Source organism: Camelus dromedarius, chromosome 3 (genome assembly GCF_036321535.1).
Source record: "Camelus dromedarius isolate mCamDro1 chromosome 3, mCamDro1.pat, whole genome shotgun sequence".
NCBI lineage: Eukaryota > Metazoa > Chordata > Mammalia > Artiodactyla > Camelidae > Camelus > Camelus dromedarius.
In genome coordinates this window covers 63,649,169-63,661,168 of record NC_087438.1, presented here as the reverse complement: position 1 = coordinate 63,661,168, position 12,000 = coordinate 63,649,169, and the positions used below count along the sequence as shown (strand labels likewise).

General features: G+C 37.4%; 1 protein-coding gene and 1 long non-coding RNA gene across 5 annotated transcripts in view; one reads left to right on the top strand and one right to left on the bottom strand.

The window, feature by feature from the left end:
- The window catches only part of LOC105095503 (uncharacterized), a 79,693-nt gene that overhangs the window by 12,176 nt on the left and 55,517 nt on the right, over window positions 1-12,000 (bottom strand). The window lies entirely within an intron of this gene.
- The window catches only part of KIAA0825 (KIAA0825 ortholog), a 352,861-nt gene that overhangs the window by 293,989 nt on the left and 46,872 nt on the right, over window positions 1-12,000 (top strand). The window lies entirely within an intron of this gene.

The window sequence follows — 12,000 nt, the reverse complement described above, 5'->3', positions numbered from 1 at the left end:
TCAGACAGAGCTGAGGGCCCTGCTGCATGTATTTTTATGTCCGATTTCGCAGAAGTAATCCTCACAGGCATGGTTTGGTAGAACTTTTAGCTCATCTGTAAGGATATTGAAATATACACCATTTACTTATTGTCAGTAAATGTTTTGTGGGTTGGGTGGGCATGACCTGTCACATGGTGACTCCTAGGGAAGGCCAGGGAAGGGGCAGATTCCTGGGCCTGGTCACTAGCTCCTTCTGGAATCCTGGCGGGCTCCACCCCTAAGGCCACAAAGGTGGGACCCTCAGGGTAACACCTGGTAGTCTTCAGAGAGAAGAACATTATCAGAACCCTCTCCTGATGGGATTAAAACCCAACACTTAATTATCTTGGAAGAGAGAAAATGAATGATAAGAATGCTAATAACTTGGCTTGAATTTATTTAATTACAAAATCAGTGAAACAAATTTGAGGGGGCATGTAAAACTTTCCAAAAATGGATCAGTGGTTATCGAGGAGTCTGAATTTTAGATCTTCCTGATGCATATATATTTCCAAGTAGAAGAGTCTGCTTTAATATTTAAAATAGGTTAATATTCCATTTTCATTCCCATATTTAAATAGGCTTAAGACTTTTAGTGCAGTTTATCCTCTTAAACTGGCTCACCATGTACAGAAAATGTATAAAAGAACCAGATCAAACTATTTATTACAAATTCTTAGTAGAATCTGAATCAAGATTCACAGAATTTGGTTTAGTTAGTTGTCTCTTCTTTTATAATTTTACTATATTTAAATACTGTGAATGCAGTATATATTTTTATAATTTATTCATATAGCTCGATAAAAGAAAACTTTTTTATAGCTCATGGTCTAATTAATGTAATATTTATAATCTATTTCAGATATATCATTACTAAAAATTGTTTTTGCCCTAGGTTAACTGCATTCAATTAAAGAACTATTTATAAAGCACTTGGTATGTGTAAAAGCTTAATAATAGCCAGTGCAAAAGCACAAAGATGTTTAGGAGATGAATATATAAATAATGAGAGCCCAACACTTAACTGAGTAAATGTCATAAGAAACAAAAAAAAATCTATGGGTTAAAGGCAGAGGAATAATAACAAAGTTGGAAAACAAGAAATAAATTCATTGAGAACAGGTAATCTGATGGAGGCCTTGAAGCATGGGTGGGATTTCAGCAGATGAAGGAAGTATGCTGTGGGAGGAAGGGGCATAAATTAGTTTAGAGGCAAGACACCCTGGGGTAAATTCTTGGATGAAGCACTCCTGTTTAACTGCAGCATGGGATCAACTCTGTGGTATGCTGGCAGTCTCTCATTTCTTCAGAACTCTTCGGGAATGTTGATTTTGCAGTTTGGTTTGGTGCAACAGCCATTCCTTGAATGCCCACTAAGTGACAAGCACGGTGCCAAAGCGGGGGGACAGAAGATGAAAGGTATACGCGCTCTGCCCTCAGATCACTTACAGGGGGCAAATGCTTTCCAGCACTAGAGTTACTAGAGGTATGCTTGGAATGGCGTTGGATGCAGAAAAGCCCCTAACCCCGCGAAAGCAGGATGGCTGGAACTCCGTCTAGGGGGACGGGTAGGAGTTAGGATAAAAATGGAAGCAAAGGTGTTCAAGGCAGAGGGGAGAAAAGCATGCAAAAGCAAAAGGTAAGAAACAGTGTTTGAGTTAGAGAAACTATACCTAGTCCAGGATTCCAAAACATTCATTCAAGTAGTTTCTAAAGAGTGTCATTACTGCTTCAGTCTTTTTGGGTTTTACACGTTTGGCTGATTTTTGATGTGATCCTGTGATGGAAATATATTCTGTGGCTTCCATTATAGGTCCACCCCCTTCACCTGAAGACTCTGGAGTTGCTAACAGTGTTCCATCCCCAGAATACAGCTGTATTTATATTAGTGTTATGTTATTATTATACCACGTGAGGACTGTGAAACCAAACATTGCACATATTCAATATTCTATGGATTTCATTACTCTGCCTCAGTGAGCCCCATGATTATACATTATTGGGCAGCATACCCAAGGTTATAAGGGAGCCCAACAATGAGACATTTGCAAATTGCTACCTTCTTATTTTGATAAGAAAATCTACTGCTTTATAAATGATTCTGATTATAATTCACACAATCCCTTTATTATCCTGTACTTTGAGTCCCATGTATGCTCTTAAGTCCTCAATACCAACACATTAAATCTCCATGATAGATTTGGTTGTCCCTCCTCCCATCCTTTTTTTTTTTCCTTGAACAAAACATTGATATCTGAATATATGAGGAGGAAAAGTATTCTTCCTAGACTATAGTTCTGTCTTCTCTATCCTGATCTAGTAACTCTTTGAAATACATTTTAAGAAAGTAAGATTTTAAAAATCAAGACTGTCATTTTAAAATATAACCTTAGCTACAGCATGGGTGTGTGTAGCTAAATACGCTGTTCAGCGGGCCACTCGTTCAGCCCATGATGATCCTGGGTATAAATAGCATATGTGACATCAGGGATTCATTCACTGCTCGATTTTGTGAATCACTGTGGAAGCTAATCTTCATGACTCCTCATTTGTGGAGGAAGCTACTATATGCAAAAGATGTAAAATCAGACACCACTGAGAACGTGTGTTTGTTAAGAGTGAAGTCTGTGCTCTTGTGAAGTTCTTTGATTATGCTGTTTATTTAGAATTTAAGGCAATTAAAAAATGACATGTAAGTCACTTGAAACTGTGTCTATACTCACCAAACAAAAAGGAAAATTAGAAGATGTGAATAATTTAACTTGGAAATGTTTCCTTCTAGTTATCTAGACATTTGAGGTCTAAAACATTTGAATAATTGCCTCATATTTAACTCCTACATGTACATACAGTAAAAGAGAGGAGGGGGGAATCCTTTGAAATGTTCATATTTTCCTTTTATGTCAACATTAATATGTCATAATATTTTTTTGTTTTATAAGACTCATTTCCAGTTGATGCAGAATTTTAAAGTGAAGCTAATCACAATAATTAAGGAGTAAATGTGTAAATGAGGGCCTGATTCAAGTTATTTAATTAACATAGATTCATGAAAACTTGGCAACTAGAGGATTAAAATACAGATTTTAATCTAATCTGTTTCTATACTCTTCAGTACACCTAAACTATCACCAAAGAAAGGGCAGTAGTAGAGAATTACAAATGTGTAAAAAACCAGCAAGCTATTTCCTGTTCCTTTGTGAATGTCTAGTCTAACACAGGCATACCTCATTTTATTGAACTTTGTGGATATTGCATTTTTTACAACTTGAAGGTTTGTGGCAATCCCAACTCAAGCTAAGTCTATGGGCACCATTTTTTCATTAAAAATTTTTTTCTTCATTTTTTTTCATTTTGTCTCTACTTTAAAATGTTTTAATTTTAAAAAATTTTTATTTATTTAAAAAAATTTTATTGAAGTATAGTCAGTTTACAGTGTTGTGTCAATTTCTGGTGTACAGCATAATAGTTCAGTCATACATATACATACATATATTTGTTTTCATATTCTTTTTCATTATAGGTTACTACAAGATAGTGAATATAGTTCCCTGTGCTATACAGTAGACACTTCTTGTTTACCTATTTTATATATAGTAGTTAGAATCTGCAAATCTTGAACTCTCAATTGATCCCTTCCCACCCTCTTCCCCACCAGTAACCATAAGTTTGTTTTCTATGTCTGTGAGTCCGTTTCTGTTTTGTAAATAAGTTCATTTGCCTTTTTTTTAATTTTTTTTTTTTTAGATTCCACATATAAGTGATATCATATGGTATTTTTATTTCTCTTTCTGGCTTACTTCATTCACTTAGAATGACAATCTTCAAGTCCACCCATGTTGCTGCAGATGGCATTATTTTATTGCGTTCTTTTTACAACTTAAAGGTTTGTCTCATCCCCGACTCAAGCAAGTCTATGAGTGACATTTTTTCAGATAGCATGTGCTCACTTCGTGTCTCTGTGTCACATTTTGGTAATTCTCAAAATATTTCAAACTTTTAAAATTATTATATTAGTTATGGTGACCTCCGATCAGTGATCTTTGATGTCACTACTGTAATTGTTTTTGGTGCCACAAACCATGCCCACATGAGAGCAAAGTTAATTGATAAATGTTGTGTGTGTTCTGACTGCGCCACTGACCCACCATTCCCTCACCTCTCTCCCTCTCCTCGGCCTCCTTATTCCCTGAGACACAACAATATTGAAATTAGGCCACTTAATAACCTTGCTTAAGTGTTCAAGGGAAAGGAAGAGTTGCATGTCTCTCACTTTAAATCAAAGCGAGAAATGATTAAGCTTAGTGAGGAAGGCAGGTCAGAAGCCGAGTTAGGCTGAAAGTTAGGGCTTTTGCACCAGTCAGCCAAGCTGTGAAAGTAAAGGAAGAGTTCTTGAAGGAAATTTAAAATGCTACTCCAGTGAACAAATGAGTAAGAAAGCAAAACAGCCTTATTGCTGATAGACAGCTTTAGTGGTTTGGATAGAAGATCAAACCAGCCAAATTTCCTTAAGCCAAAGCCTAATCTAGAACAAGGCCCAAACCCTCTTCAGTTCTGTGAAGGCTGAGAGAAGTGAGGAAGCTGCAGAAGAAAAGTTTGAAGCTAGTACAGTTGTTTCATGAGGTTGAAGGAAAGAATCCATCTGCATGACATTAAAATGCAAAGTGAAACAGCACTTGTGGATGTAGAATCTGCAGCAAGTTATCCAGAAGATTTAGATAAGAAATTAATGAATGTGGTGACACTAAACAACAGACTCTCAGTGTAGATGAAATAGCCTTACATTGGAAGAAGATGCCATGTAGGACTTTCATAGCTAGAGAGGAGAAGTCAATGCTTGGCTTCATAGCTTCAAAGGATAGGCTGATTGTTGTTAGGGCTTAATGCAGCTGGTGACTTTGAGTTGAAGACAATGCCCATTTACCATTCCAAAAAATCCTAGGGTCTGTAAGAATTATGCTAAATCCACTCTGCCTGTGCTCTGTAAGTGGAACAACAGACCCTGGATGACAGCACATCTGTTGACAACATGGTTTACTGACTATTTTAAGTCTACTATTAAGACCTACTATTCAGAAGAAAAGATTCCTTTAGAAATGTTACTGTTCACTGATGATGCACCTGGTCACCTGAGTTCTCTGATGGAGATGTACAAGAAGATTCATGTTGTTTCCATGCCTGGCAACACAACATCCATTCTGTAGTCCATGGGTCAAGGAGTAATTTCGACTTTCAAGTCTTATCACTTAAGAAATACATTTAATAAGGCTATAGCTGCCATAGATTGTGATTCCTCTGATGGATTGAAAGTCGACTGAAAACCTTCTGGAAAGGATTCACCATTCTTGATGCTACTAAGAACATTTATGGTTCATGGGAAGAGGTCAAAATGTCAACATTAACAGGAGTTTGGAAGAAGTTGATTCCAATCCTTGTGGATGACTTGGAGGGGTTCAAGATTTCAGTGGAAGAGGTAACTGCAGATGTGGTGGAAATGGCAAGAGGACTAGAATTAGAAGTGGAGCCTGAAGATGTGATGATCTGCTATAATCCCATCATAAAACTTTAGTAAATAAGGATGTGCTTCTAATAGATGAGCAAAGAAAGATGGAATCTAGTCCTGGTGGAGATACTGTAAAGATTGTTGAAATGACAGCAAAGGGTTTAGGAACTTAGCTGTTAAAGCAGTGACAGGGTTTGAGAGGATTGACTCCAATTTTGAAAGAAGTTCTATTGTGGGTAAAATGTATCAAACAGCATCACATGCTACAGAGAAATTGTTTCTGAAAGGAAGACTCAATCATTGCAGCAAAGTTCATTGTTACCTTATTGTAAGAAATTGCCACAGTCACCCCAACTTTCAGCAATTACCCTGATCAGTCAGCAGCCATCAACAAAGGAGGCAAGATCCTGCGCCAGCAAAATGATTACATTCACTGAAAGTTCAGATGATGGTTAGCATTTTTTAATGATAAAATATTTTTTAGTTAAGTCATGTACATTGTTTTATTAGACATATGCTATTGTGTACTTAATAGACTACAATATAGTGTAAACATAAATTTTATATGTATTGGGAAACCAAAACATTCATTCACATTCACTCTGTTGCAATATTCACTTTATTGCTGTGGTCTGGAAACAAACCCACAGTATTTCTGAGGTATGCCTGTACTCCTGTATAGGGAAGTTCTTAGAGAAAACTTGTGTTGTGTGAATCTTTTCTATGATGAGGAAGTGAGGAGGTGGAGAAAAATGGCTTACCTCGCCAAATCAACTGTAAGTGGTGTTAACATTAATCTACCTAGGACAGACTGAGCCCTCTAGTGTGAATGGGGGCCCAGCAGGCCTGGCCCAGTGTCCTCCAGAACCAGGCTGCCTTTTATCTCCTCCTACCACAAACAAATGGCTTCATTCCTCCTGACCAGTGTTGAAAGCTAAGTGAAAAGACCTAAATGACAGCAAGTAAACATACCTTCTACTCCAGCTGAATGGAATTGGCTCCACCAACATTTCTCTCAGCATGTCTTTCATAAATATTCCACCTTCTCTATTCCCACTGCTACTGCTACTTTTTTCATCCCTAGAGTCTTAGTCTGAATTTCTAGATTCAGGCCATCCCTTCAACTTACTTGCAGAGTAATCTTGCTTAAACTTTGCTTTCACTATATTCTTAACTTGCTTTCTGTTCCTTATAGTTGGAACCAATATTTAGGGTCAAATGAACCAGCTGATCTCTAATTCCAAACTGACAGAATAATATTAAGATGATGTACTGGGGGTCCTAGACCAGCATAAACAAAGCATGTTGGGAAAGCCTCTTTTGGGTGGGATCAACTGGCTTGTCTTCCCTAAATACACCAAAATCACTTTAGAGGAGCCCGGTATGGGGTCAAGAGGAGGCAGTGAGAAAATGAATGCTAGTTGGGACATTGAATCTGATGTGCCAGGAATTCATTTTGATAGAAGTAGCTAGAGTTGTAAATATGGATTTGGAGCTTATCAGGGAGGTCTGGGTTGTGAGAATCCTCAGGGACACCCAGGGGTTTACAGGAGGTGACGACATCGCCAAGGAAGGAGAGAGAGTCTGATGAAAGAACACACATTCATCAGTTCAAATGCCAGAGAGAATAAGTTAGGTTAGGAGTAAAAAGTGTTCATTGAATTGGGCCCTAGATTACTGTGACCACTGGAAAGTGCATTCAGCAGGAAAGCTCACCCTTTCAAGAAGCTTGTTGGAGAAGAAAAGGAGTCAGGGCAGTAAGTAATGGGAGATAAGGCAGAGATCCATAAAAGATAACTGATAAAGCAATAACTAGAATGACATAATCAAATGGCTTTTAGGAAGATTAATCAGGGAAAATTAGGAGAGAGAAATACAGAAATCAAGTAGACTTCTTAGGCAAATGAGATTATCGATAATAAAAATAGAAGGGACTTAAATTCTTAAATCTTTCTTTCTGTTTCATCTCATATTTAGCTCCAGACAAAAACGTATGTATATTCTTTATCAATATTTCAGCTTATCAGTTTTAAAAATATTTGACTCTTCACATGCCTCACACAAAGTCTAAGGTCAAATCTTGTTTTTTCTATGCTGCCTTTGGACCTGTTTTCTCCATTCCACAACCAATTGTGTTTCCTTCACTCTGCTAGGCTGCTTGCACTGCTCTCTCATCTGGCCTGTATAAAATGTACCTGGTTGATGAACATTTCTGCTTCACGTGCACTAGATCTGCTTTCTTACTTCTATTAGCTTTTGCTCTCCTTTGGTAGTAAATTCCTTTGTCTCTTCTTGATTGCCTTTTTTGGGGGGGGTAAATCATAGATCTGAAAAGGAACTCATATCCAGAATATATTTTTAAAATGTTTACACTGATACCAAAGCCAGACAAAGATACTACATGAAAATTACAAATATTCTTTATGAATATTGACATAAAAATCCTGAACAGAATATTAGCAAACTGAAGCAGTACGTTAAAAGGGTTATACACTATGACCAAGTTGGATTTTGTCCTGGAATTTGAGAATGAGTCAACAGACAAAAATTAATCTATGTGGTATGTCACATTATTAGAATGAAGGAAAAAACCAAAATCATCTCAATTTATACAACAAAAGAATTTTATAAAATTCAACATCCTTTCATGATAAAAACACTTAATAAATTAGAAATAGAAGGAAACTTCCTCACTATGATGAAGGCCATATATAAATAACCTAACAATATACTCAACGGTGAAAGACTGAAAGCTTTTCCCCTACAATCAGGAACAATGTCCATTTTTGCCACTTCTAATCAATGTTATATTAGAAGTTCTAGCCAGAGCAAGTAGGCAAGAAAAAGAAATAAAAGGCATCTGAGTTAGAAAGCAAGAAGTAAAATTACCCATTCACAGATGCATCATCTTATATCTAGAAAACACTAAAGATCACACACACACAAAGTTAGAGCCAATAAATGAATTTAGCAGAGTTCCAAATGCACAAAAACCAATTACATTTCTATATACTAGCAATGAACAATCCAGAAAGATAATTAAGAAAATAATTCAATTTACAATAGCATTAAAAAGAATAAAATACTTAGGAGTAAATGTAACCCCTATCAAAACCCCAATGGTGATGAAGTTTTGAAACTAGCGAGAGGTGGTGGTTGCACAAAGCTGTGAATGCACTAAATGCCATTTAAGTGTACACTTTAAATTGGTTAATGATTGCCATTTTTTATCCCTTTCCATTTCCTTCTCTGTCATTCCATATTGCTTTCTGATTCCCTGACTATTTGTCACTGCAGGCTTTCTACACCTTGTAAAGTTGCCTTTCTGAAGCTCTCACTTGTGTTCTCTTGTTCTTTGAAATTGTTTGCCTGTTGAATTTCATTAGTGAGTTCCTCGGTAGAAAAAGAAGCAGGTTAATGTCACTTCCACTTTTTATTTAGATTACCCTCCTTTTGACCAAATACCATATTAGATGCCCACTGTTCAAAAGGTTTTAATGATTGTTCTTTGTCAAAACTCAGGTTAAGCCCTCACGTAAACATGGCGGACGGAGTTTGACTCGAGATAATTATTTGAAGGGTGTCCTAAAGCTCAGTAGATTGTCACAGATGCTTATGTATTTACTGTTATCTTTCAATCAAATGTAGGCATTTTAACTCCTAAAATGCTAATATAATTCCTTAAGCCACTAGGAGCCATTAGGAAATCAGCCAGTGTTAATATTTGCAAAGGAAGAAATAAGGTTCGATTAAGACAGGTAAAGATGGCCCAGGACCAAGACCCATTTCTCAGAGTGCAAGCCCTGAGGCAATGAGAGTGGAGGGCTCTGGGCAGCTAAGCTCAGCAGGAGCACTTGGGTGTCTAATTAGGGGAAGAGGCTGGAGGAGGGAGACAGCGATGCTCCTCAGGAAAGGATTTTGCAGTGAAACAAGGCTGCAATGAAATTGAATTTCTCTTATAGCATAAGTTTGCCTCAATGAATGAGTCCATTTTGAAGGGTTTCCTTTTTGGGTTTTTTTTTTTTTGAGAGTTTATTTCTTTTCAAATATGCCCACAATTATTAAGGGAGGGAAGGGTCTAACCTTTATAGGGTCCCTCTTTTCCATGCATCACATTAGTTGCAGGGAAAACTATAGGAGATCTGGTTCATTTGTTTACTCATTCACTCATTTATGCATATATTCATTCATTCATTTAAAATAATTCATTGAGCATGTGAGATGTGCAAGGTACCTTGGTACATTTTATAACAAGATAGACACAGTTCCTATTCCTCCTGGAGTTTAAAGTTGTAGGGAAGCACAGGTGCTACCTGAAGTAGAGGCAAGAACGGCAATCCGGATTAGGAGCAGTAGCAAGGACTTCACAGGAGGGATGACGTTTTAGAATTAAAACAGTAAGTGTTAGCCAGGCAAAGCTGGAGGGAGGGGCAGGGAAGTGAAGACAGAGAAGCAAAATGATATTCCAAACTAGAAAGCACCTGTAGTTCAAGAGGGGAGGAAGAACACTGTATTTTCACATATGTTAACAGAGTTGTCTAGGGCTAGGAAGCAGAGTTGTAGGGTTAAGAAAGGAAAAGACAAGTCTGGGTCCCCACTATAAAGGACTTTCGTGTGCTGGCTCTAGCTGTACAGTGGAGATGGGATGATGCAATGCCAACTTTTGTAAGTCTCTGTTGCAGTGATTCTAGCCAGAGATAATGGTGGCCCAAATTAGGTTAGCAGCAAAGGGGATTTATTTGAAAAATATTTAGTAGATAAAATAGGACTTGGTGGTTTATCAGACAAAAGAGAAAAGCAAACCATGATGCCCAAATATCTCATTTGGCCAATAGGTAATTGTCACTGTCATTCACTAAAGTAGAGAACAATGGAGAAAAAGCCTTTTGTAGGAAGAAACACCCCAGATGCTTAGTAAAACTTCAGATTAAAAAATTATGAAGCCCACAGACAGACAGAAGCCAGAGTTATAGATTTGGGGGGGGGTGTCATTAGACAAAATGGCAACTGAATCTGGAGGAGATGAATGAGCTCACCCAGGCCAAGAGTTCACAATTATAATTGAACAACTAATTGTGTATTATTTATTTACTATGTCTCCATGACTATACTTTAAGCTCAATGAAGGCAGTAACAATGGGTCTATTCACCAGAACCAAGTATAATACCTTGCTTATAGTAGATAATCAATCAATACTTTTTGAATGAATGAAAAAGTAATACCTGTGAAATCCCATAGTCAATTACAAAGGAGTATACATGTGTGTGGGATTAAAATTGATTATAACTAGTCAAATCTATACCTGCTCCAAACCTATCAGGAACTACATTTTATGCTTCCTCTCTGAAATGCATGCATCAGAATTTGGCTTTGACCAGTTTACTTTTTACATGAGAATATTAATGTCATCTATACAGCATACTGAGTAGCAATATGGAGTCAAACCCTCTTTGGTCAAGTTACTGAGTGCCTCAATTCCCTTGTCTATGAAATGGGGGTAATAGTACCGATTTCATAGAGCTGTTGATAGATTAAATGACATAATGTACATAATATATTTTCCACAGCAATCTAGACTATAGAAATACTCTAAATAATTAATACTATGTAAAACTTTGTGGAGATGGAAGTCCTCCATGGTGTTTCTACATGTCTTGTGATGTGTCTTACATTTCGAGGATCTTTGCATAGCATGCTGCCTTGGAAGATAGAGGTAGTGACTCCCTCAGGTTAGAAAGCAGATTCATTTCTTTAGCTGGATGATAAAGATAGTAATTCCCTCGGGGGCAAAGGTTGGGCAGGTTTGTTAGCAGCCCCATTAGAAGAGTGGGTTTCCTAAATCTGAGGTTCCTCTACTGTGACAAACCCACGATGTGTGCATCTACCTGGGCCACTGGGCATTGCCCTGTGGGGCCTGAGGGGCAAGGGTAACCAATGTGAATATGAAACTGATGTTGCCCTCAGCACCTCGAGAAATTAAGGCCTCTGCCTCTTTCCTAATGGCCTGGCTTCTTTTGCCAGCATATATGAAACTGTGGGAGGCGGTCTCCTTAGCTTGCAAGCAGGGCAAGATCTCAGACCCTTCACTTTTCTTGATCAAGTTGGCTCTTCCACATAGACCTGTATATTGTTGCCAATGTTTTGTAAGACACCATTGCCCAATCTTGACACTGCATACTTTTTGTAATTCTATTTATGAACAATATATAAACAGGTGCTCAAGAGACAAAGATGTTCATTTTCACTTTGAAGAGTTCAATCTTTTTGCTTATTTGATTGGGAAAAGTTTGAGGAACACTACTTTGTGTTTAAAAATTTCTTATTTCACCCACAGATCCATAGGTGATTTGCATAGTATAAATCCTTGCTATCTAATAAATATTAAATATTACAACTATATGCTGAAGTTCATATAAGAAAATTCCTAGTATTGGCATCAATTATTGAATAAATAGCATAGATCAAGGCAGCCATT